Here is a 26727-nt window from a genome sequence, read left to right as displayed (position 1 = left end):
ATAAATACCCAGAAGTGCGATTGGTGGATCATATGGTAGTTTTATTTTTAATTTTTTTAGGAGCTTCATACTGTTTTCCTTAGTTATATTTCCTTATTTATATTCTCACAACAGTGCACAGATTTCCCTTTTCTCCGCATCCAATACTTGTTATCTCTTGTCTGTTTAATGACAGCCATTCTAACAGATCTGAACTTTGATTTACATTTTCCTGATTAGTGACGTTTATTGATGATTAGTACCTTTTCCTGTACCTGCTGGCCATTTGGATGTCATCTTGAAAAAAAAGATGTTTCTTTTGCTTGTTTTTTAAATCAGATTGTTTATTGCTGTTGAGTTGTATGACTTCTTTATGTATTTTGGATATTACCACTTATCAGATACATGATTTCAAATATTTTCTCCCATTGAATAGATTGCCTTTTCATTTTATTGGTTTTCTTTGCTGAGCAGAAGCTTTTTAGTTTGATACAGTTCCATTTATTTTTGCATTTGTTGCCTTTGCTTTTGATATCAGATTTAAAAACTCATCAGTAAGATCAATGCCAAGGAGCTGTCTTCTATGTTTTCTTCAAGGAGTTTTATGGTTTCAGATTTTTTATCTGTTTTGAGTTGACTTTCATGTATGGGATAAGATGGTGTCTCAGTTTTATTCTTTTGCATGTGGCTGTCCAGTTTCCCCAGTACCATTTATTGAAGAGGCTGTCCTTTCCCCATTTTATGGTCTTGGCTCCTTTGTCATAAGTTAATTGGCCATAAATGCATGGGTTTATTTTTGGACTTTCTTTTTTTTTTTTTTGGACTTTCTTTCTTTCCTGTTGATCTGTGTCTCTCTTGATGCCTGTACCATACTCTTGATCACTGTAGCTTTGTAATATAGTTTGAAAATGGAAGCTTGATGCCTTCAGTTTTGTTCTTCTTTCTCAAGATTGCTTTGGCTATTTGGAGTCTTCCGTGGTTTCATGTACATTTTAGGATTGTTGTTTTCTATTTCTGTGAAAAATGCCATTGGAATTTTAATAGACATTGCATTGAATATGTAGATTGCTTGGGTAGAATGGACATTTTGGCAATGTTCTTCTAATCCATGAACATGGGATAACTGTCCATTTATTTGGGTCTTCAGTTTCTTACAGTTTTCCGTGTCCAGATTTTTCACCTCCTTAGTTAAATTTATTCCTAGGTATTCTTTTTGATGTAATTGTAAATGGTGTTTCTGATTGTTACACAACTGTATAGAAATGCAACTGATTTTTATATATTGATTTTGTACTTTATAATTTTACTGAATTTGTTTAACTTTAGTGGTGTTTTTAGAGTTCTATAACTTTATAGAACTTTATAGAGTGTTTATAGTGTTTAGAATGCACAGTCACAGTTTTATTTCTTTCTGACATGGATACCTTTTATTTCTTTTTCTTGCTTAATTGCCTAGAAGACTCCAGTAGTCTCTTGAATACAAGTGGTGAGAGTAGGCATTCTTCTCTTGTTTCTGTTCTTAGAAGATAAGCTTTCAGTTTTTTGGCATTCAGTATGATGTTAGCTGTGGGTTTGTTATTTATGCCTTTATTATGTTGAGGTACATTCCCTTTCTACCCACTTTGTTGAGAGTTTTTATCGTAAATAGATGTTGAATTTTGTCAAGTGTGTTTCATCTATTGAGATGATTATATGAATTTTTATCCTTCATTTTGTTAATGTGGTATATCACATTGATTGATATGCAGATGTTGTGCTATCCGTGCATCCTTGGAATAAGTCCCCCTTGATCATGGTGTGTAAAATACTATTTTTTTAAAAAAAAAAAACTTTGATTAGTCCCAGAATGTTGCCTCAGTAATAATGCTAGAAAATGTCTTGTTGCATAAGACACAACAAGATAAATAATTAATATCTATCAAGCCATCGTATTTTTGTTTCTTATTTCAGTTTCATTTAGTTTTCTCGGCATAGACTTCTCTTTCATGAATCAGACAACTCCCTGATACGGTCAGTTTCATCTTTTTCAGCGTCTTTAGATGTGAATGGTACAGCTGTGGTTTGAGAAATTGAATCTTCTAACCTTCCTTTTGTAAGGAAACAATTCATTCTTAAATCTAGAAAAGTTATAGATGCATTTTCTCTGTTTTAGAATAAAATGTTGCAGGATAAAGTGTTAGCAGTTTTAGATAAAATTCAAAATTTATAAAAGTTAAAAAAATTTTAAAATGTTGCAAAATAAAACAACAAAATGTACTGCTTGTGTTTTTGTGTAGGTATAAGCAAAGCTTCTGAATTTGAAATTAATGATATGTTATATAATATTCACTTTATAGGAATTATAGTATGTGTAAGTGATGATAGCTGATAAGAGTGGAAAACTGAGATTAAACTGAGCTAATCTCTGAAAACCGTATTTCTACCCTTAACCTGTTATCTTAGAGAATTCCAGATAACACAAGACTATACAAGCACACTTTCCATTAGTGGTCACAGTGACGGCATCTTTGCCAATCATGTAGCGTCTGGAAAGCTCCACTGTGTATACATGAGAGAATAGAGAGAATAAGACTAGAAAGGCAGACAACATCCTAGTGTTGATGTGAAAATAGTAATGGCTCCTAAGAGGCCTGTGGTCCTTCAGGAGTCTTTGAGAACTGCTGCTGTTAGTGATTCTAAATGTAGCCTGGTGTGAAGCTCCGGTGGCTTTAGGAAGGGCATTGTTACTAGTCGGGTGCTTTTTTAGCCAAGTGTTGTGTTAGGAGCTTTACAAGATACAATATCATTTAACCAAGTCTTTGTAAGGACTTAGGCCATGAAATATGAGGACTTGGATTTGGAGTCAAGTGGGAAATTATTGGAGGGTTTTGAGGAGAGGAAGGATATGGTCTGAGTTTAAAGGGGGCACCCCTTGTTTCTGTGTTGGGAATAGCTTTATGTGGGCAAAGGGGCAGTGATAGGAGCAGGGAGACCAGTTCGGAGCTGTTGCTTTAATCAAAGTAAGAGCTCAGGATTGCTTAGATCAGGATGTGGGCAGTGGAGGTGGTATGAGGTCACAATTGGATTATATTCTGGATTATATTTGAAAGTGAGATTTTGTTAATTGGTTGAGTGTGAGATCTGAGTTGGGTCAAGGATGGCTCTAAGGTTTTTGACCAGACTAACTGGAAGGGTGGAGGTGCCTTTCTTGAGATGGAGAAGATTACTGAAGGAGCAGGTTTGGGATGGGGAGAAGATCAGCTCAACATAGAAATTGGTGTTCAGAGGAGAAGTATGGGTTGGAGATACAAATTTAGAAGTTGTCAGCCTATCTGTTGTGTGTTAGGTCACAATGCTGGACAAGATCACAGAGAGTGAGTGTAGGTATAGCAGAGAAGACAACTGAGGACCACGTCCAGCAGCACTGCATGATTTAGAGGCGAGGAGTTACGGAAAGAGTAGCAAGCAAGGGAGCAAGAAAATCAGAAGAGTGTGTGTTCTGAAAGCCAGGAAAGAGTGATTCAGCGCAGAGGCAGTGTTACCATGGGCTACTGATGAGGTATATGGGATGAAGATTGACAGTTGATGTTAATTGGTGACCTTGATAAGGGAATGAAGTTCTGTTTATGGTGGGTTCAAGGGGAGAGTGGATAAAGAAATATACCAGTTATTATAGACAATTTTGTTGAATAATTTTGCTATAAAGAAGACCAGTAGATAGACGGGGGATATAGAGTCAAGGGATGGTTTTGTTTTATTTTTTCTTAAGGGAGAAATTAAAGCATGTTATATGCTGATGGAAATGATCTGATCTGGGAGAGAAGTAAAATATGACGCAGAAGAGAATGGGGAGAATTGTCGGAGCAGTGTTCTTAAGTAGGGCACAGAGAAGATCTCACGCACAGATGACAGGGCTGGAGCGCAGACATTGCCTCTGTAGACAAGGAGGAGAGGCAGGGCGAGTGGGCATGGATGCTGGTAGGTGGGTGAACCTAGGGATGGAAACATGTGGATGTTCTGTATTCTCAGCAAAACACATCAAGAGATTTAGGGTTGTGTAGTTAAGGGTAACACACAACGTCAGGTGTAGTTGTGAAATGGCAAAGAAGCTGCAAAGGGACTGTCTGGGCTAATGTAATATAGCAGCAAATTAGGCTACTTACGAGTTTCACATTTGGTTATCTCAAGTGAATTCTAGGGTTAATCATTACAGAGCTTCCATTTTTGTTCAAGATTCTCAATGAATGAGATATACTTAAATTTCTTCAAGTTTATTTAAACTTATAACATCTTATCCTCCATGTCAGGGAACATCTTTAAATGTACTGTCTGATTAGGGTGTGATGTTTTATATGTGCTGGAATGATTAGGTTTCACAACAGGTTTTACCTTAGAATTATCCTTGTTTTGATGGTCATATTATACCTTACAGTTTTTTTTTTTAAGTACTGCATAAAAGTATTAGAAAAGTTTATTAACAGGAAATTGAAAGGGTAAAACTAGTTGATTACATCAAGTGTTTATATGCTAATAACACTAATGAAATCAGCAACCATCAATTATATAAAATGTGTTTTTTAACTTTGGTATAAAGTGCAAATCTGTAAAAACAAAGACGAAATAATTTCTTTCTTTTTTTTGGCTGAGCTGTGCAGCTTATAAAATCTCAGTTCCTGACCAGGAATTGAACCTAAGTCACAGCAGTGAAAGCCCTGAGTACTAACTACTAGAACACCAGGGAACTCCCTCAAATGATTGCTAAATAAGGAAGAAATGCAGACGAATTCATAACTCACATTTTTGTCAAGTTATCCATTCCTGGAACTGTTTAAGGACTTTGCCTAATCCATGATTTTTTTTTTAATACATTTGAAATTATGTTACTTAATATTTACTCTTTTGAATGAAACCCTAATTTATCTCCATTATTGAAGTGTATAATTAATGCAAAAGCCTTCAAACAGTTAACTTTAGGAGAAGCAGTAAAATACGACGGAAACCAATTCCGCATCATCCACGCTTTTGCAGTTCTTTCTTTGCCCTTGATCCTCAGCATGCCGTACATACATCATCATGGTTTTTTTTATGTTTACAAATGATGCTGTAGACTTGTGTTTTTGTTTTTAATTTTATTGGAGTATAGTTGCTTTAGTGTTGGGTTTCTGCTGTACAGCAAAGTGACTCAGTTTGCTGGTCTTATTTCATGTATCAGTTTGAAAAGATGATACATAGGTGATGACCCCTTCTCACTCTCATGTGGAGGGAGCTTTCCTGCATGGCTGAGTTGGGATTTGTGGCGCTCGTCCTGGTTGGTGTCACCTCTTACAGGCAGGCAGTGACCGCGCTCAGAAGGAGCTGCCTAGCTTCTGGAGTGGTCAGCCAGTCAGCTCACTGTCGCACTTGCTCCCCTGCCTGCCCCAGCTCTTACACTTTTGTAGGTTGGGTCTAGTGTCCTTAGCGTGTTCTTTTGCATCCTGGATTGATGGTGGAACTTTTTGGTAATGATAATTGTCTTGGTTGTGCACAGGAAGATCACAGCCCGTTCTACAGAATCGGCACTGCATTTTGGACTAATAATTCTGAAGATGGCTGGGGTTAAAGCTCAGGCTTTACCAGAAAAGCCACATGTATAAGCAAAGCTTTTCCCTGGGAGTACAGAAGAACTGGAAGGTGTCACCTAATTCCACTTATAGGCCATATGCTGACAGATAAAGAAGTAGATGACTGATTTAAAAAAAAAGTCTATACACATTTTAAGATACTGGCAGGCAAATTATACAATGAATTTGACACCAAGGTCTCTACCAAAGGAAAGTTAGCTGTGTGCAATGATAGACATGAAAGCCTCCTCAGGGGCTCTGACACTTGAGGCTAGTGTAAGACACACTGAATGACTTACGTAAACATTTGGTCAGTGTCACCATGCTTGTGATTAATTGACAGTACAGGGTACCACCTTAAGTCTTCTAGTAACTAACAGGTAAAGAGCCACAGAAGAGGGATTACTTGATAAGTGGTCTCGTATATATAGGCAGGTTGCTCAGGATTTGATAAACACCAGAATGGGGCTAATGGTAGCAGGGGAATTAGTTAAATACAAGGGCAAACATCTGACACCAGTGACAGTCGGCAAATAAACACTGTAATAGGCTATCAAGTCTTTCCTTAAAGATGGGCTCCATCTGTCTAAAGTTGAATTGCAGCCTTTCCCGCAGGTAGAGAATGATCTAGTTTTCAGAAAGTCTCCCTCCCGTCTAGCCCTGGTTTTATAATTAGCAAATGATAAAGTAGTCTTAAGAACTTGCCTTACTAGATTAAAAAATAATTCCTGTTAAATCTTTTCTTTAGTTGAACTTGGCAATTTCAGTGCCCTTATTCAGCTTTTGAGTAGATAGTCTTATTCTTATGATTTTAGTAATTAATGAAGAATAGTTACTGCAAAGAAATTCCTTAAAAGGAATTTTAAAATTTATTTACTTTCCTGCTCTGGTGTTAGTGGCCAATTTTATGTTTAAAAATATGATTTGAAAGTATAGTAGGACCTCTTTTTTTTGTTTGTTAAGAAGAACCTTCTTAGTTCAGGCTTATCTGCCAGTAATGATGCCAGTTATCAGTTGGAACAACATATCATGGGGCTTTCTTGATTCACAGGTACATATTTATACAGTATTAGAGTATTTCCTCGGAGAAGGCAGTGGCACCCCACTCCAGTACTCTTGCCTGGAGAATCTCATGGACGGAAGGAGCCTGGAGGCTGCAGTCCATGGGGTAGTGAAGAGTCGGACATGACTGAGCGCCTTTACTTTCACTTTTCACTTTAACGCATTGGAGAAGAAAATGGCAACCCTCTCCAGTGTTCTTGCCTGGAGAATCCCAGGAACGCGGGAGCCTGGTGGGCTGCCGTCTATGGGGTCACACAGAGTCAGACACAACTGAAGCAACTTAGTAGCAGCAGCAGCAGCAGCAGCAGCAGAGTATTTCCTGGCGGGGTGGGGGTGTCCTCCCTGTTTGGCTTTACATGACAAGAGTGATCTGTAGTTAACACAGATTATTTTCATATGAACAAGTGCTTGAGGGTATTCACTGTTTTTGTTTTGTTTTAACTCTTCTGTTGATTTACTTAGCAGGGCATAGAATAAAAGTTAATTTTTTACTTGGCTTCTCAGTTATAAACTTGGATTAATGATGTCTGAATAATTCATGAAGCCCGTGCCAAGTGCTTCATGTGCTTTTTTGTTTAGAATGTATTTTGATAAATTTAGTCTCCTTGCTGGCCATTTGTTTCTTAGGGTCTTATGACGTTCTAAGAAACACTGAATGAATGTTCCAGACGTCACTGTCTAGTTACATGAATTGTTCGGCTGAATGATAAACAATGTCATTTAAATAAGATTTAATTTCCAGCTTCTGCTTTATGCCTGTCACCGAGAAGTTTTGATAAAATAAAAAGATAAGCTCTTTTAATGTCAATTTACTGCATGATACAAAGTGAATGGCCCTGTGATGATGTCTGGAATACGTTGCAGAAGGAATGCTAGTGGTGATCACAAGGGAAGCAGAATGGAGCGAAGTCCTGGGGCCTCTGCTGAGGCATCCCTGATAGAAAATCCACTTGCCTGCCAATTGGAGTGGGAACTGAAAGGAAGTTCCTGGGATCTGGCAGGGAATTTATCCCCAAGTGCCTTCCAGTCCTTTGATGTTGATTTGGGGGAGGGAGGAGGAGAAGCAACCACTAAAGAAGAGTGAGACAGGACCAGGGTGTGGATTTATGCGGTTATTTTTGGTTGGTAATCATGATACTTCCATCACAGGAATGTTGAGTACTCCAATATCTCAAAGGAAAGACTCTCTAAAAGGGAATAAATAAGAATGATTTCTCTGTAGCAACTTGCAGGAAATTGAGACTAAAATAACAAACAATTTTCTTTTTAATTTATAATGTGTTTTATTATAAGAATTTGAAAACAATTCCCCTGGTAGTCTTAGATAGTAATCATTCAACAACCACTTTTAAAATGCTGGCTTCCTGCCAGGTACTGTACAGAATGCTTAGTGTCCACTTGATAAGCAGAAATATGGACTCCACTCTAATGAAGTATATAGTCAGTCACGTTCAGAAATGTTTGACCGCAGACTTGGTGTCATTGTCTAGGAAAAGAACATCAGTTAACAGGCACCATTGGACAAAAGACCTTGATATGGGGATGGTGGGCAGGGGTGACTTAGGAAGGTTGATAAGGACATTCCAGATTGAGGGAAAAGCATGTGAGAACACTCTGTAGTGCGAGGGTGCACAGAGTAGTTGAAGAACAAAATTAAGCCAGTGCTTCAGAGGTGCAGAGCGCAAGGATGAAGTGAGATTGGTGGGGCCAGACCAAGGAATTCAAATATACACAGAAGAGAGACACTTGGTGTGCTTACCTCGCTTTCATCAGTACTTGGTCAGTCCTGTTTCATCTATAGTTTCACCTATCTGATTACAGTTGTATTTTAAAAGTAATGGAAGGCATTTGAAGGGGTTTAATAAGAGCAGGGGTAGGTGGGAAGCTTGACTAGATTTTGTTTTAAAAGATGATTTGAACTACAGAAGAGGGAGCAGATTGGACAGGGAGAGTACATACGTTGGGAGATGAGTTAGGCAGTTACTGTAGTACTGTCCAAGTAAATGCCTGGAGTCAACTTAGAGGAGCTGAGAAAGGTGGACAGAGTTCAGAGATTTAGAGAGGAAGACCCCAGACCTGGTAACAGATCCAGTACGAGTGGTGACGGAGACGCAGAAGTTGGCTCTGGTGACTTCTGGGTTTCTGACTTGAACCTAGGATGACTGAAGGATCCTGACCTGGAAGGATGGTTGGTGGTGCCACGGTGTGAAGACCACATGGGAAGAAGGAAGGCTACCAGTTTTGCTCTCCTACCAGCTCTACAGACTTTGTGCCGTTCTGCAGGTTAAATGATGCATGGCTTCTCACCCTGAGGCCAAAGAACTAAGCTGAATTTGAAATGTGCTCTCTTATCCCTTTTTCAGAGCAAAGGTTATAGTCATGTTTGGGTTCAAAGAATGTCCTAAAGATGTCTCGTACAATGGTACCAAGAAGGCAGCAAAGTCTGTCCTAATGGGCAGGCACAGGCAGCGAGAAACATTTTCTTTGGACTTTGAGTAACACTTGCCATGTTCTTGGAGGAGTCACCAATTCTTTAAAATAAACCAGAAAAAAAATATAATTTTTTCTAAATATTGTTTTGGGGCCTTATTCAATCATTATTCCTTTTCTTTTTAATCTTGCAGGTAAAAGACTTACAATAAACTGCCTCTAGGAAATCTTGGATTTGTCTCTGAGATTATGAGTATTATGTATCTTAGCACAGGCGCGTGAATTAGTCCTTCCAGGAATAAGTCAGGATTAGCCTCTTATCTTTGGATCCTCTACCAGCTAGCTGCTTGATGCTGCTTACACTTCCCGAGAAGACCCTCTGGGCCTCTGCCCAATTCATGGCTAGCTGTAATCGTCTTTAGAAATTAAAAAAATCTCTTTACCATTTTGAGGTGGCATGTGATAAATATTTTAAGTAAAAAAGATGAATCACTTTAGATCAGTTTATTGGTTTTTCTCAGAGAGGCCTTCCCTGGCTCCCTTTAACGTCGCTCTCCGAGTCGCGTGCCGTCACACCCTGCTGTCGTCTTCTTCCTGGCAGCTCTTGCTGTCTCATGCTACATGTTCCCCTTTACGTGGCTCCTCCCTTAGCACAGAGTCCCTGAGAGCAGCCATCTCCTCTGTCTCGCTCACGGTGTGGCCCAGACGCATATGCATTCTCAAGAGAGAGTTTTTTAATAAATCAATGAATGTCAATATGTATTTCTACCTTTCTCTCATTTACCAGATAATTCACATAGTTTTAAATAATTGCCTGAGAAAAGCATGAATTGTCAACAAATAAATTGTTTGGTACCAATGCATATTAAAATGCACAATGAGATGTAACTCTGCATTATGTTTTACAAAATAGACAAAACTTGCTTATATGGCATGATGTTTGGGAAAATTTTTAAAACTACTAGTTTATTTCATTATTTTAGAGTAATTTTATTTCTAAGTGATGAAAGTCAGTAGATTTCAGGATACTTTCTGCAAGTGTCTTTCGGTATATAACACTGAAGATATGAGTAACCTTTAATTCCCACTAATAAAAAGTTAAGATGGAACTTATTATTTTTTTATTATCATTCATCATTATATTTTTCTTTTTTGCTATTAGCTTTTTTGGGAAACAGTCATGATAGTTTACTTCTGAATATTTTAAATATAATGAAAGCAAATATAACAGTTTTGTTTTCAAAACTCTTTTGAGGTATCAACCATTAAAAGATAGAGGTTTTGTAAAAAAAAACAAAGCAGTGGCTTACTGAATACTTAGAGCGTTTACACCTTCAATATTAATTTGAATATTACTTTTTGAAGTATGGGGACAACATGTTACATACAGATTTTCATCAGTTGAATGCAGTGTGCAAACCTGATAGAAATAACTTTTTAAACTTAAATAAGTTTTTTTTGACTGCTCTGAGTCCTCATCGCTTTGGGTGGGTTTCTCTCGCTGCAGTGAGTGGGGGCTGCTCTCTACTTGTGGTGCCCGGGCATCTCTTGTTGCGGAGATGGACTCCAGAGCGCAGGCTCAGTGTTTGCGGCACACGGGCTTAGTTGCCCTGTGTCATGTGGCATCTTCCTGGACCAGAGATCAAACCCATGTCCCCTGCATTGGCAGGTGGATTCTTAACCACTGGACCACCAGGGAAGTCCAGGGAGAAATAATTTTGAAATAAATCTGCAGAGATATGCCTATGTTCCTTGTAAACTTACATTTTTATACTGGTATTCCTTCTCTATCCTATATTCAGCTAGTGATCTATTACAGGGTGTGACATGGTAATCATTTGTGTTGATGGATAGGATCTCAAACAATGGGTCGGATTTACATATTGATAAAATTACATATTTTTGTTAATTAGATTTATACACTGTCAAAAATTGTGATATTGTTAATAGTAAAAATACGTATTTAAAAATATAAGTACTTATGTTTTTAAAAGCTGCTACAGAAGGGAAAGAACAGGTTAAACTCCTGTTGGAAATATTGAAAATTATGCAGGAGTTTTTTCAGTGCTGGAGAACAAGGCCTGAGCTGCTGGGTGAGAGCAAAACCTTAGTTCATTTAAATTCAGTTATATTTGCAATGACGGACAATAAAGACAACTTAAGAGCTATTACAGTTTCCTATGCCAGTCTTGTTTTCTGAATTTTTACATGTTTTCTGAGTTTTTACAGTCATCTAAACTTGTTAATTGATGCCTGGAAAATCCCATGGATGGAGGAGCCTGGTAGGCTGCAGTCCATGGGGTCGTTAGGAGTCGGACACGACTGAGCGACTTCACTTTCACTTTTCACTTTCACTTTTCACTTTCATGCATTGGAGGAGGAAATGGCAACCCACTCCAGTGTTCTTACCTGGAGAATCCCAGGGACGGGGGAGCCTGGTGGCTGCCGTCTATGGGGTCACACAGAGTCGGACACGACTGAAATGACTTAGCAGTAGCAGCAACAGAGATAGATAAAATTAGCCTTGGTAATATAGTAATTTGACAGCAGTAGAAAATACCAGCAGAGACATTTGTGACCTGAAACAAGGTGTGGTGAAGTTTAGTCTTTCTTGAGAACTTGACTCCATCTGGTTAGTTAGCAAATGGATCCTTGTGTAGCTTCCCAAGGATGAAGCTGGAAGAGATATTGGGAGACAGTCAGGAGTCTTTGCCACATTTCCCTTCTTGATGCTTTCTCTGGGCTGCCACCCGATTACCCCCACCCTCAAATCAAGCAGGGAGTGTGAAGCAAGTTCCTTTTGCCTGGAGGCGTGGGTGCAGGGTGCGTGAAGGTGAGTGTGACAGCTGTAACTATCAAGATGGGTTGTAGGGTTCCATCCAGTGCAGCGGCAGAATCGGAGCTGGTCTTTGACTGCATTATTTTTTTCCTTTGTGAGGGTGATTGTGGGATAGGGATCATTTTACTGGCGTTTCAAGAGACTGATAGCTAGACTAATTTTGAACTGGACACGTGAAGGTTATAAATGTGCAATTACTAAAAATATGTGCTGGTCAGAACGCTCACCTCGTCATGTTTAATGCGTCTATTTTGGGCCCACTTCCCACTGCCAAGACTCCCTAATCTCCCACAACTGCTGAGTTTGCTGCTTACCCGTGTGATGAGCCTGCTTCCCTCTGTCCCTCGTTTTAATGGGATAGGATAAAACTTCAGTTCTTTATCAGTGCTGCGAGTGAATGAGGAGTTATGTCTGCCCTTTGTCTTTTTATTTCCCTTTGCCTGTTTGACACTTTTGCAAAGATATCTTGCATAGCTACCTTCCTCTAGTGGAAGTGACTAAATGCCAGTACTTGTTAGCTTGCAAAGGGGCCTAGGTAACCCCTTCCCCTTCTTGAGGTAAGTGTGTGGATCTGGAGGACTCCTGGGCCAGGCTGCCTTGGCATCGAATGAACGTTGGCATGCCTGCTGCTATGTAATGACCATAAACCGGTTATAAACATCTGTTGGCTTTCACTTACCCAAAAGAGTGGAGAGGAAGATGAAATTTTTGCTGATTTTGAGTGTTGTGATTGTTCCTCTGTATATTGAGCTTGTTTTGCACACTTAAACCACTTGCTCTCAAACTGAAGCTGCAGCAAGTGTAGTTTGCCTTTTATTCAGCTGCAGACTTGCCGGACTTTCATGAACGTGAGCTAATGGTGGATAGCACTATAGCAGTCAGACAGAGTTGGGTGTGGAGGAAAGAACATGGTTTAGAGTCACATCTGTAGTTCATGTCTGAGTTACCCTCTTGAAACCACAGTTCGTTGAAGTGTAAAATAGAAATATGTCCACTAACATCATCTCATTCCTTGGGTCATTGTGAGATGTAAGTGAGATTATATTTGCATGCATAGCACTTGAGACATTCTAAATTACAATAGAAATATTTGTTACGACTGTTACTAATAGTTCTGTGAGTTCAGGTTGAGCTTTAACTGGTCCTTAAAGGAATCCAGCAATAGCATTTTAAAATATATCTAATACCTTAAAAAATATCTTAATACTGATTTTTTTTGGTGGAGGAGTGGGGGATGCACTGTCCTGGCAGTACCGATGTACTGTGCAGCGTGTTTGATCTTAGCTCCCTGACCAGGGATCACACCTGTGCCCCCTGCAGTGGGAGTGCGGAGTGCTGACCACTGGACCGCCAGGGAAGTCTAATACTTTTTCTAATAGACTTTATTTTTTAAAGCAGGTTTAGGTTCACAGCAAAGTCAAATGGAAAGTACAGCGTACCCATACACCCTCTGCCCCCACGTACTTACAACCTTGTGTTCACAAGTTTTCAGCCCCTTTGGGTAAACACAAAGGAGCATGATTGGTGAATCCTTTGCTAAGAGTGTGCTAAGTTTTTAAAGAAACCACCAAACCGTCGTCCAAAGTGGCCGCACAGTTTGCATTCCCACCAGCATTGAATGAGGATTCCAGTTTTTGCTTGCCATTCTCACCAGCCTTTGGTGTTTTCAGTGTTCTGGATTTTGGCTCTTCTAATAGGTGGGTCATGATATCTCATTTTTTTTTTTTTTTTAAATTTGCAGTTTCCTAATGACAGATGAGGTTGAGCATCTTTCATATGTTTTATTTGTAATCTGTGTATCTTCTTTGGTGAGATGGCTGTTCAGGTCTTTTTCTTATTTTGAGTTCTTTGTATATTTTGCATAGGTTCTTCATCAAATACATCTTTTGCAGATGTTATCTCCCAGTTTGTGCCTTGTCTTGTCATTCTCTTGACACCCAATACTTTTTTACTTGTTTTCTGGGAGAAGGAGTGTGCTTAGTTGAGTTTTTCTTGGGGGGCGGGGGTGGGAGTGAGTTTACTATTTCCCACTCTTACTGGTCAGGTGTTCTGCCTTCCTTCAGAAGTTAGGTAATTACTAGGACATTCTTAAAACTAGTTTGCCACCTCATCCCACTTTAAAAAATGGAAAATAGCAAATGTTAATGAGAATGTGGAGAAATTGGGTACCTGTGTTGATGGGAATGTAAAATAGTTCAGTCACTATGGAAACAGTTTGGTGGTTCTTGAAAGCTGAACAAAATTATGTTTGACCCTGCAATTCCACTCCTAGTATACACCCAAAACAACTGAAAACAGGTTCTCAAATATTTGTACACAGATGTTCAACACTATTCACGATAGCCAAAGGTAGAAACAACCAAATGTCCATCAGTGAGTGGATAATTCAGGAGTAGCATATGCATACAATGGACTGTTACTAACCACGGAAAGGAATGAAGTACTGATAACATTGAGGGTGAACCTCAGAATCATGCTAAGTAAATGAAGCCAGACCTCTGATTACACATTGTGTGATTCCATTTATATGAAATATGCAAAATAGGCAAATCCATAGATGCAGAAAGCAGATTGATGGTTAACAGAAGCTGAAGGTCTGGGGTCTGGGGTGAAGAGTAAACTTAATGCTTCAGTTCAGTTCAGTCACTCAGTTATGTCTGACTCTTTGCAACCCCATGGACTGCAGTACGCCAGCCTTCCCTGTCCATCACCAACTCCTGGAGCTTGCTCAAACTCATGTCCATTGAGTTGGTGATGTTAATGTTTATGTTGTTAATGCTTATGAGGTTTTATTTTGGGGTGACAATGTTTTGGAGCTAGAGGTCATGGTTTCACAACATTGTAAATGTACTAAATGCCACCTAATTGTTCACTTTAAAATGGTTAATTTTGTTACGTGTACTTCAGTTTTTTAAAAACTAGTTTTAAGACTGTAGTAATTTTTTAAAGTTTTCTCTTAAAAATTTTCCTTTTAGAGTTGTCTGTTTTAAATAGCAAATGAATTATAATTCATTATGATTTCATGAATAAAAAGACTTTGTTTTCTACATACTTCATTGGGTGGGTGTTGGGAGGCCATTTCATTCTTCAAATGGTTTGGAGTCTAACTGAGAGACAAATTTAGGATCAGATTGTTAAAGTAAAAGTTTCAGAGGCACTGTAGAAATGTGGCCAAATTAGTTGTTCAGGAATGATGATTTTCCAAAGTTGGGCAGAGTAATTTTTGACTTGGCCTTTTTTTGATGGTTGAAAAAAGGAATGTCAAGATTAATTTTTAATTTTGATTTTCTTTGTGTTTAAGAGAATTCTTTAGATTTAAGAGAACTTTCATTAAAAATATATGGAACAGAGACTTCCCTGGTGGTCCAGCAGTTAAGACTCTGAGCTTCTACTGCAGGGGGCATGGGTTCAATCCCTGGTTGGGGAACTGAGATCCTGAATGTGACCCAAAAAATAATTTTTTTAAATTAAAAAATATGTAAAACAGATGAGTTAAAAATTAAGAAAAATCTCTGACCTCGCCTTTGGGGAAGAGAGAGGCTGGAGAGTGAGTTCAGTCACCAACAGCCGGTGATTTACTCTATCATGCCTATGTAATGAAGCCTCCATAAACACCCCAAAAGAGAGGGTTCGGAAAACTTCCAGACTGATGTGGAAGCTTGTGCCCTTTTCCCATAGCTTACCGTGTGCTGTCTCTTTCATCTGGTTGTCCTGACTTACATCCTTTTATAATAAATCAATAGTCTAGTAAGTAAAAAAAAAAAAAAAAAAGATCTCTGGAAGAGATGTTCCAAGAATGGGCAGTTGGCTGCTAAATCCAGCTCTTTTATGGGTTAGCTAAAAAAAAAAAAAGGAGAAGATGGTAGGAGTAATGGCTTTTTAATGACCGATAAAAGAATACATACAAGTTCATACAGAAATAGATTTTTCCTGACATTACATTTTAAGATGCATTCATAGAGCAAATTATCATATGTAGGAAATTTGAGTGTATAATGACAATGCCTTTAAATGTGGTTTGTAGAAGATTCAGAGTTGTTCTTCTTTTGGTCATTTTATAATGTTTAAGGAGCTCTTAAGTTAAATTTATTTTTGAATAGGTAGTATATTTACATGGTTCAAAATTCAAAAGGCGTAAGTGGGATGCAGTGAAACTCATCCTTCTATACTTATCCCCCCAGGTACTCAGTTTCTTTCCTCATAAAACAACCTGTGTTATCAGTTCTTTTGACTCTTACAGTAGATGTTTGGTTATGTAAGATTTATTTATACTCGTTTTGTATAGATTTGGAGTAATTAAAACATCTTGGGTTTGTAATGAACCCCTTCTCTCCACATTTACTTCTGTTTATTCTGACTTTGAGAGCATTGGATTGTCTTCAAGTAAAGGACTCTTAGCTGAGAATTCTCAGTCTTAATGAAGTTGTTGCCTCATTTTCCTCTGTGATTTCTAGTGATAACTCCCTGATATTCCTAAATAGAGTAAATAAAGTGTAAGTTGTAGTAAAATGAAAACAGTTAAATTTAGTTCAGTTAGGAACATAAAACTTTGTGAAATACAGTACGTGAAATTATGTAAAACTATTTTCCTTTTAAAAATGATCTTTCCATCCTAACTCTTGTGTAGTTAAATGTTTTGTTCCTGGTGCACCGTGTATATCTGGCCCATTTTTTTGTTCTCATTTTTGTAAGAATGATAAGTTAGAATTCACACATATGTTGTCACAATTGCAAAAGAACAGTTGTTGTGACCTGCCTGCCCCTGCTTATTGCTCTTCTGGACCCGCTGTAAGGCATGTCTTTCCTGTCCATCTGTTCATGTCTCTATCTGGGCAGTATAGTTTAGCTGGGCAAGATACGGCAATGAAATGAATCATCATGGTTTACAATAATTAGTGTAAAGTAAAACTGTCTTTTTTGTTTTTAAAAATCATTTCTTCTTAGTCCTGTAATTGTGTTTATGTGTGGAATTAATATTATTTTAGTAGTAACCAACTGGTAAAAATTAGACTTTTTTTAAAATATTAAGCAATAAACATGCATGTTCACTCAGTCATGTCTGACTCTTGTGTGACCGCATGGGCTATAGCCCGCCAGGCTCCTCTGTCCATGGGATTCTCCAGGCAAGAATACTGGAGTGGATTGCCATTCCCTTCTCCAGAGAATCTTCTTGACCTACGGATTGAACCTGCATCTCCTGCATATCCTGCATCTGTAGGTGGATTCTTTACCACTGAGCCACTTAGGAAGCCCTAGCAATAGGATAGAGTTATATCAATAACAGTAAAGAATAACCTTTAGAAATGGGCAGGATCTGTGCAAAGAAAATAAAAGTGTTATTGAGAGGATTTGAATAAATATTCTTAAGTAGAAAGGTTCAATACCATAAGATGTAAATTCTTGGTGAGTTAATCTATAAATTTAACTTGATTTTTGTAGAAATTACAAGCAGTTTTCTTTAAACCACAAGGGCAATTTCTAAAGTTCAAATGGATAAGGAAACATAGAGGAATAGCCAGTAAAATTCTGAAAAAGAAAAGTGAAGGTTGAGAGTGGTGATGTCTAGTCCATTTAAACCATACTGCAAAGTTAAATAGAATGCTAGGACTTCCCTGATGCTCTATGGCTAAGACTCTGAGCTCCCAGCACAGGGGGACCTATGTCAGGGAAAGTGAAAGTTGCTCAGTCATGTCTGACTCTTTGTGACCCCGTGGACTGTAGCCTCCAGGCTCCTCTTTCCATGGAATTCTCCAGGCAAGAATACCACAGTAGGTTGCTATGCCCTTTTTCAGAGGATATTCCCAACCCAGGGATCAAACCCAGGTCTCTCCTGCATTGCAGGTCAGGGAACTGGATCCTATATGCTGAAAGTATAAGATCCCACATGCTGCAGTGAAGATTGAAGAGCATATGTGCCCCAACTAAGACCTGGTGCAGCCAAATTTAAAAAAAAAAAAAAAAAAAATATATATATATATATATATATATAAAACTGTTGAACTAGATCATGAGTAGACAGACAATTCAACAGAACAGAATGCATGTAGGAACAACCAGTCATCTAGAAAAATATAAAATTGGATTCTTCACTATCAGGATAATTTCCATTATAGATAGGAAGTATATACATTTAAAAGACAATAAATTGCTAGAAGAAAGCATGGGATAATTTCATTGCAGTCTTAGACTGGGCTGCTGCTGCTGCTAAGTCACTTCAGTCGCATCCAACTCTGTGCGACCCCATAGACAGCAACCCACCAGGCTCCCCTGTCCCTGGGATTCTCCAGGCAAGAACACTGGAGTGGTTTGCCATTTCCTTCTCCAATGCATGAAAGTGAAAAGTGAAAGTGAAGTCGCTCAGTCGTGTCTGACTTTTAGTGACCCCATGGACTGCAGCCTACCAGGCTTCTCTATCCATGGGATTTTCCAGGCAAGAGTACTGGAGTGGGGTGCCATTGCATTAATTATGCTATCTAATTCAAGTCATAAAAGGAACGATTTGAAGGAACTATGTATGTGGAAAGCTACACCTTATTAATGGAGCAGAAGACATTACAGTTCTCCCCAGATTAATCTATTAGATTGTATGTTCCACAGAAGCAGGGTCTTTGTTTTGCTCATTGCTCTACCCACAGTGCCTCAGTGATTGGCACCGAGTAGGTACTAAGTGAATATTCATTGAATGAAAGTATGTGAATGTATGAATTCTACCTGTGTATTCACATATGGAAACTGGTTCGTGTATAGGGCTATTTATTGTAGCATTTAAAAAATAATTTTATTTATTTATGACTGTGCTGGGTATTCATTGCTGCACTGGCTTTTCTTTAGTTGTGGCAAGTAGGGGTTATGTGGTGCACGGGCTTCTCATTGCGGTGGCTTCTCCTGTTGAGGATCACTGGTTCTAGGGCGCATGGGCTTCCATAGTTCAGGCTCCAGGCTCTAGAACACAGGCTCAATAGTTCTGGTGCACGGGCTTAGTTACTCTGCAGCATGTGGGATAGTCCCAGATCAGGATCCAAGACCTGTGTCTTTTGCATTGGCAGGTGAATACTTTACCACTGAGCCCACCAGGGAAGCTCTGTAGCATTGTTTTAACAGCAGAAACTAGAAATGCCCAAAATGTCTATCAAGAGAGCTTGTTAAATAAATTATGGTACATCAGTATAGTATAAAATTCTCCAGTGGCTCCTGTGGGATATCATTTACATGAAGGACCAGAACAAACAAAACTATCTGTGCTAGTATAATTCACAGTAGTGACTGTCTTTGAGTCAGGGATATAGACAGGAAAGACGCACATGGAACATGCTGGGGATATGGAAACATGCATCTTAGTAGGTGTGTGGGTTCAAGTATAAGTCAGGGTCATCATACTGTACCCTGATGATCTTTACATTCCAGTGTGCATGCATTTTATGTCTTACAACAAAACACACAGTGTTAATAATCAAAATGACAGAAGTAAATGAATTTGACTATCAATTTAGTGGCATCATTTTACAGAGAATAAATCTTTCGTGTGACTTAAAAACAGTAGTTTGATCGACCATATCTAGTGGGATCTGTCCTTAGGCTAAGAAGAACTACAGAGAAATCTTAAATTGTGCTTAGTAGTTTTATGGTTAATAGTACTGTTAATTTGAAACTATTATAGGATAACTCAAATAGATAATTATCTTATTATTTTCAGCATAAAACACAAAAGCATAAAATACAAGAAGTTAAAAACCTTGTGCTAAGTCACTTCAGTCGTGTCCGACTCTTTGTGACCCCATGAACTGGGGCCTACCAGGCTCCTCTGTCTGTGGGATTTCCCAGACAAGGATACTGAAGTGGGTTGCTATTTCCTCCTCCAGGGGATCTTCCTGACCCAGAGATTAAACCCATGTCTCTTAGGTCATTGGCAGGTGGGTTCTTTACTACTAGCACCACCTGGGAAGCCCTTTAAAAAGCTTCAGATCAGATCAGATCAGTCGCTCAGTCGTGTCTGACTCTTTGCGACCCCATGAATCGCAGCACGCCAGGCCTCCCTGTCCATCACCAACTCTCGGTGTTCATTGAGACTCACGTCCATCGAGTCAGTGATGCCATCTAGCCATCTCATCCTCTCTTGTCCCCGTCTCCTCTTGCCCCCAATCCCACCCAGCATCAGAGTCTTTTCCAATGAGTCAACACTTTGCATGAGGTGGCCAAAGTACTGGAGTTTCAGCTTTAGCATCATTCCTTCCAAAGAAATCCCAGGGCTGATCTCCTTCAGAATGGACTGGTTGGATCTCCTTGCAGTGCAAGGGACTCTCAAGAGTCTTCTCCAACACCACAGTTCAAAAGCATCAATTCTTTGGTGCTCAGCCTTCTTCACAGGCCAACTCACACATCCATACATGAACACAGGAAAAACCATAGCCTTGACTAGACGGACCTTTGTTGGCAAAGTAATGTCTCTGCTTTTGAATATGCTATCTAGGTTGGTCATAACTTTCCTTCCAAGGAGTAAGCGTCTTTTAATTTCATGGCTGCAGTCACCATCTATAGTGATTTTGGAGCTCCAAAAAATAAAGTCTGCCATTGTTTCCACTGTTTCCCCATCTATTTCCCATGAAGTGATGGGACTGGATGCCATGATCTTCGTTTTCTGAATGTTGAGCTTTAAGCCAACTTTTTCACTCTCCACTTTCACTTTCATCAAGAGGCTTTTGAGTTCCTCTTCACTTTCTGCCATAAGGGTGGTGTCATCTGCATATCTGAGGTTATTGATATTTCTCCCAGCAATCTTAATTCCAGCTTGTGTTTCTTCCAGTCCAGCGTTTCTCATGATGTACTCTGCATATAAGTTAAATAAACAGGGTGACAATATACAGCCTTGATGTACTCCTTTTCCTATTTGGAACCAGTCTGTTGTTCCATGTCCAGTTCTAACTGTTGCTTCCTGACCTGCGTACAAATTTCTCAAGAGGCAGATCAGGTGGTCTGGTATTCCCATCTCTTTCAGAATTTTCCACAGTTGATTGTGATCCACACAGTCAAAGGCTTTGGCATAGTCAATAAAGCAGAAATAGATGTTTTTCTGGAACTCTCTTGCTTTTTCCATGATCCAGCGGATGTTGGCAATTTGATCTCTGGTTCCTCTTCCTTTTCTAAAACCAGCTTGAACATCAGGAAGTTCACGGTTCACATATTGCTGAAGCCTGGCTTGGAGAATTTTGAGCATTACTTTACTAGCGTGTGAGATGAGTGCAATTGTGCAGTAGTTCGAGCATTCTTTGGCATTGCCTTTCTTTGGGATTGGAATGAAAACTGACCTTTCCAGTCCTGTGGCCACTGCTGAGTTTTCCAAATTTGCTGGCATATTGTGTGCAGCACTTTCACAGCATCATCTTTCAGGATTTGGAATAGCTCAACTGGAATTCCATCACCTCCACCAGCTTTGTTCGTAGTGATGCTTTCTAAGGCCCGCTTGATTTCACATTCCGGGATGTCTGGCTCTAGGTCAGTGATCACACCATCGTGATTATCTGGGTCTTGAAGATCTTTTTTGTACAGTTTTTCTGTGTATTCTTGCCATCTCTTTTTTATATCTTCTGCTTCTGTTAGGTCCATACCATTTCTGTCCTTTATCGAGCCCATCTTTGCATGAAATGTTCCTTTGGTATCTCTGATTTTCTTGAAGAGATCTCTAGTCTTTCCCATTCTGTTGTTTTCCTCTATTTCTTTGCATTGATCGCTGAGGAAGGCTTTCTTATCTCTTCTTGCTATTCTTTGGAACTCTGCATTCAGATGCTTATATCTTTCCTTTTCTCCTTTGCTTTTCGCTTCTCTTCTTTTCACAGCTATTTGTAAGGCCTCCCCAGACAGCCATTTTGCTTTCGTGCATTTCTTTTCCATGGGGATGGTCTTGATCCCTGTCTCCTGTACAATGTCACGAACCTCATTCCATAGTTCATCAGGCACTCTATCTATCAGATCTAGGCCCTTAAATCTATTTCTCACTTCCACTGTATAATCATAAGGGATTTGATTTAGGTCATACCTGAATGGTCTAGTGGTTTTCCCTACTTTCTTCAATTTAAGTCTTAATTTGGCAATAAGGAGTTCATGGTCTGAGCCACAGTCAGCTCCTGGTCTTGTTTTTGCTGACTGTATAGAGCTTCTCCATCTTTGGCTGCAAAGAATATAATCAATCTGATTTTGGTGTTGACCATCTGGTGATGTCCATGTATAGAATCTTCTCTTGTGTTGTTGGAAGAGGGTGTTTGTTATGACCAGTGCATTTTCTTGGCAAAACTCTATTAGTCTTTGCCCTGCTTCATTCTGTATTCCAAGGCCAAATTTGCCTGTTACTCCAGGTGTTTCTTCCTACTTTTGCATTCCAGTCCCCTATAATGAAAAGGACATCTTTTTTGGGTGTTAGTTCTAAAAGGTCTTGTAGGTCTTCATAGAACCGTTCAACTTCAGCTTCTTCAGTGTTACTGGTTGGGGCATAGACTTGGATTACTGTGATATTGAATGGTTTGCCTTGGAAACGAGCAGAGATCATTCTGTTGTTTTTGAGATTGCATCCAAGTACTGCATTTCGGACTCTTTTGTTGATCATAATGGCTACTCCATTTCTTCTGAGGGATTCCTGCCCGCAGTAGTAGATATAATGGTCATCTGAGTTAAATTCACCCATTCCAGTCCATTTGAGTTCGCTGATTCCTAGAATGTCGACATTCACTCTTGCCATCTCTTGTTTGACCACTTCCAATTTGCCTTGATTCATGGACCTGACATTCCAGGTTCTATGCAATATTGCTCTTTACAGCATCGGACCTTGCTTCTATCACCAGTCACATTTACAGCTGGGTATTCTTTTTGCTTTGGCTCCATCCCTTCATTATTTCTGCAGTTATTTCTCCACTGATCTCCAGTAGCATATTGGGCACCTACTGACCTGGGGAGTTCCTCTTTCAGTATCCTATCATTTTGCCTTTTCATACTGTTCATGGGGTTCTCAAGGCAAGAATACTGAAGTGGTTTGCCATTCCCTTCTCCATTGGACCACATTCTGTCAGATCTCTCCACCATGACCTACCCATCTTGGGTGGCCCCACAGGCATGGCTTAGTTTCATTGAGTTAGACAAGGCTGTGGTCCTAGTGTGATTAGATTGACTAGTTTTCTGTGAGTATGGTTTCAGTGTGTTTGCCCACTGATGCCCTCTTGCAACACCTACTGTCTTACTTGGGTTTCTCTTACCTTGGGCGTGGGGTATCTTTTCATGGCTGCTCCAGCAAAGCGCAGCCATTGCTCCTTATCTTGGACGAGGGGTATCTCCTCACCGCCCCGCTTCCTGACCTTCAACGTGGGATAGCTCCTCTAGGCCCTCCTGCGCCCCGCAGCCACTGGTCCTTGGACGTGGGGTTGCTCCTCTTGGCTGCCTCCCCTGACCTCGGTGTGCGGTAGCTCCTCCCGGCCGCCGCCCCTGGCCTTGGGCGTGGGGGCGTGGGGTAGCTCCTCCTGCCTGCCGCCCCTGGCTTCGGGCTTAGGGGCGTGGGGTAGCTCCTCCCAGCTGCCGCCCCTGACCTCGGATGCGGGGTAACTCCTCTCGTCACCGCCCCTGACCTTGGACGCTGGGTATCTCCTCTCGGCACCCCACCCCCGACCTCGGACATGGGGTAGCTCCTGTCGGCCACCACCCTTCGGGCATGGGGTCCTCCCGGCTTCTGCCCCTGACCTCGGACACGGGGTGGCTCCTCTCGGCCATGCCGGTCGCAGCCGCCTGTGCTTAGCGCACCGGTCGCAAAGCTTAGTAGGCTTTAATTTTGAGGGGCTTCAAAACTTATTTTTTTGGACTCCAAAATCATTGCAGATGTTGACTGCAGCCATAAAATTAAAAGAGGCTTGCACCTTGGAAGAAAAGCTATGACCAACCTAGACAGCATATTAAAAAGCAGAGACATTACTTTGCCAACAAAGGTCCATCTAGTCAAAGCTATGGTTTTTCTAGTAGTCATGTATGGTTGTGAGAGCTGGACTATAAAGAAAGCTGAGCACCAAAGAGTTGATGCTTTTGAACTGTGATGTTGGAGAAAACTCTTGAGAGTCCCTTGGACTTCAAGGAGAGATCCAACCATTCCATCCTAAAGGAAATCCGTCTTGAATAGTCATTGGAAGGACTGACGCTGAAGCTGAAATTCCAGTACTTTGGCCACCTGATGTGAAAAACTGACTCATTGGAAAAGACCCTGATGCTGGGAAAGATTGAAGGCAGGAGCAGAAGGGGACGACAGAGGATGAGATGGTTGGATGGCATCACCAACTTGATGGACTTGAGTTTGGGTAAGCTTCGGGAGTTGGTGATGGACAGGGAAGCCTGGTGTGCTGCAGTCCATGGGGTCCCAAAGAGTTGGACATGTCTGAGCAACTGAACTGAGGCTTTAAATATGAAATGGAAATATTCATATGACCCGTAATTTTTTTTTTCAATTATTATTCTTTTATTTTTTTCTAATAATACAAATTTCCTGTCTGTTATTGAAAAACCTAAGGAACAATGACAATGCAGTGGCAGCCATTACTCAAATTGAGGTCTCTAAATATCATTTCCACTAAAAGGAACCAAGGCTTCTTAGAGAAATAGCTAAATTCAAATCTGGAACAAGAAACACTTAACAGGAGCCTGAGATATCTTGCAGTGACAAAAAGCAAGAAAACTAAGATTAAAGATTTATATCAAAAAGATATGAGATAAAATTTGTAAAAATTACTGGTAGAATCTCGGTGGTGGGCACATGAGTGGTTACCGTATAATTCTTTGAACTGAGTAAAGTAAGCCAGAAGGAAAAACATAAATACAGTATACTAACGCATATATATGGAATTTAGAAAGATGGTAACAATAACCTGGTGTATGAGATAGCAAAAGAGACACTGATGTATAGAACAGTCTTATGGACTCTGTGGGAGAGGGAGAGGGTGGGAAGATTTGGGAGAGTGACATTGAAACATGTAGAATATCATGTAAGAAACGAGTTGCCAGTCCAGGTTCGATGCGCGATACTGGATGCTTGGGGCTGGTGCACTGGGACGACCCAGAGGGATGGTGTGGGGAGGGAGGAGGGAGGAGGGTTCAGGATGGGGAACACATGTATGCCTGTGGCGGATTCATTTTGATATTTGGCAAAACTAATACAATTATGTAAAGTTTAAAAATAAAATAAAATTTAAAAGAAAAAAAAATAAAAACTTTTATAATGAAGTACTAAATGCTATTTTGCCCCTCCTACCGTCTTGTTGGGGCTTCTCCTTTGCCCTTGGATGCTGAGTATCTTTTTTTGGTGGGATCCAACATTCTCCTGTCGATGGTTGTTCAGCAGCTAGTTGCGGATCTTGGTGTTCTCACAGGGGAAGATGGGTGCCCGTCCTACTCTGCCATCTTACATGTAAGGCCACTGTAGGGAGGGAACACAGCCCCACCCATCAGCAGAAAATTAGGTTAAAGATTTACTGAGCATGGCCTTGCCCACCAGAGCAGACCAAGACCCAGTTTTAGTCATAGCCAGTCTTTCCCACAAAGAGGCTTCCACAAGCCTCTTATCCTCATCCATCAGAGGGCAGACAGAATGAAAGCCACAATCACAGAAAACTAACCAATAGATCACATAGATCACAGCTTTGTCTGACTCAGTGTAACTATGAGCCATGCCGTGTAGGGCCACCCAAGATGGACCAGTTAATGGTAGAGAGTTGGACAAAATGTGGTCCACCTGAGAAGGGAATGGCAAACCACTTCAGCATTCTTGCCTTAAGAACCCTATGAACAGTATGAAAAGGCACATGAATATGACACTGAAAGATAAACTCCCCAGGTCAGTAGGTGCTCAATATGCTACTGGAGAAGAGCAGAGCAGTACCTCCAGAAGAAATGAAGAGGCTGAGTCAAAGTTAAAACAGTGCCCAGTTGTAGATGTGTCTGGTGGTGAAAGTAAAGTCTGATGTTGTAAAGAACAGTATTGCATAGGAACCTGCAGTGTTAGGTCCATGAATCAAGATAAATTTGGAAGTGGCCAAACAGGAGATGGCAAGAGTGAACATCAGCATTTTAGGAATCAGTGAACTAAAATGGATTGGAATAGGTGACTTTAACTCAGATGACCATTATATCTACTACTGTGGGCAAGAATTCCTTAGAAGAAATGGATTAGACCTCATAGTCAACAAAAGGGTCCAAAATGCAGTACTTGGGTATAATCTCAAAAACAACAGAATGATCTCTGTTCGTTTCCAAGGCAAACCATTCAGTATCTCAAGTCATCCAAGTCTGTGCCCCAACCACTAATGCCAAAGAAGCTGAAGTTGAATGGTTCTGTGAAGACCTGCAAGACCTTCTAGAACTAACACCCGAAAAGGATGTCCTCTTTATTATAGGGGACTGGAATGCAAACGTAGGAAGTCAAGAGCTACCTGGAGTAACAGGCAAATTTGGCCTTGGGGTACAAAACGAAGCAGGTCAAAGGCTAACAGATTTTGCCAAGAGAATGCACTGGTCATAGCAAACACCTTCTTCCAACAACACAAGAGAAGACTCTACACGTGGACATCACCAGATGGTCAGCACTGAAATCAGATTGATTATATTCTTTGCAGCCAAATATGGAGAAGCTCTATACAGTCAGCAGAAACAAGACCAGGAGCTGACTGTGGCTCAGACCATGAACTCCTTATTGCCAAATTCAGACTTAAATTGAGGAAAGTAGGGAAAACCACTAGACCATTCAGGTATGACCTAAATCAAATCCCTTTTTTTTTTTAATCAAATCCCTTATGATCATACATTGGAAGTGAGAAATAGATACGA

At 40.1% G+C, this 26727-nt stretch overlaps 1 protein-coding gene and 1 long non-coding RNA gene across 4 annotated transcripts in view; one reads left to right on the top strand and one right to left on the bottom strand.

The window, feature by feature from the left end:
• The window catches only part of NUDT3 (nudix hydrolase 3), a 123205-nt gene that overhangs the window by 25858 nt on the left and 70620 nt on the right, over positions 1 to 26727 (top strand). The gene's annotated exons all lie outside the window — the stretch shown is intronic.
• Positions 6920 to 25321, bottom strand: LOC113881306. 2 transcript variants are annotated; one of them, XR_003507993.1, is made up of 5 exons: positions 25157 to 25321; positions 15573 to 15726; positions 12569 to 12758; positions 11460 to 11726; positions 6920 to 9151 (listed from the first exon to the last, which is right to left on the bottom strand). It is a non-coding gene; the product is annotated as an uncharacterized LOC113881306 (long non-coding RNA). The 2 variants fall into 2 exon arrangements; XR_003507992.1 differs by lacking the exon at positions 6920 to 9151 and adding an exon at positions 9539 to 9768.

The sequence above is a fragment of the Bos indicus x Bos taurus genome, chromosome 23 (assembly GCF_003369695.1).
Source record: "Bos indicus x Bos taurus breed Angus x Brahman F1 hybrid chromosome 23, Bos_hybrid_MaternalHap_v2.0, whole genome shotgun sequence".
Taxonomy (NCBI): domain Eukaryota; kingdom Metazoa; phylum Chordata; class Mammalia; order Artiodactyla; family Bovidae; genus Bos; species Bos indicus x Bos taurus.
Note: the sequence above shows the minus strand (reverse complement) of the source record. Positions and strands in the feature narration are given on the sequence as shown.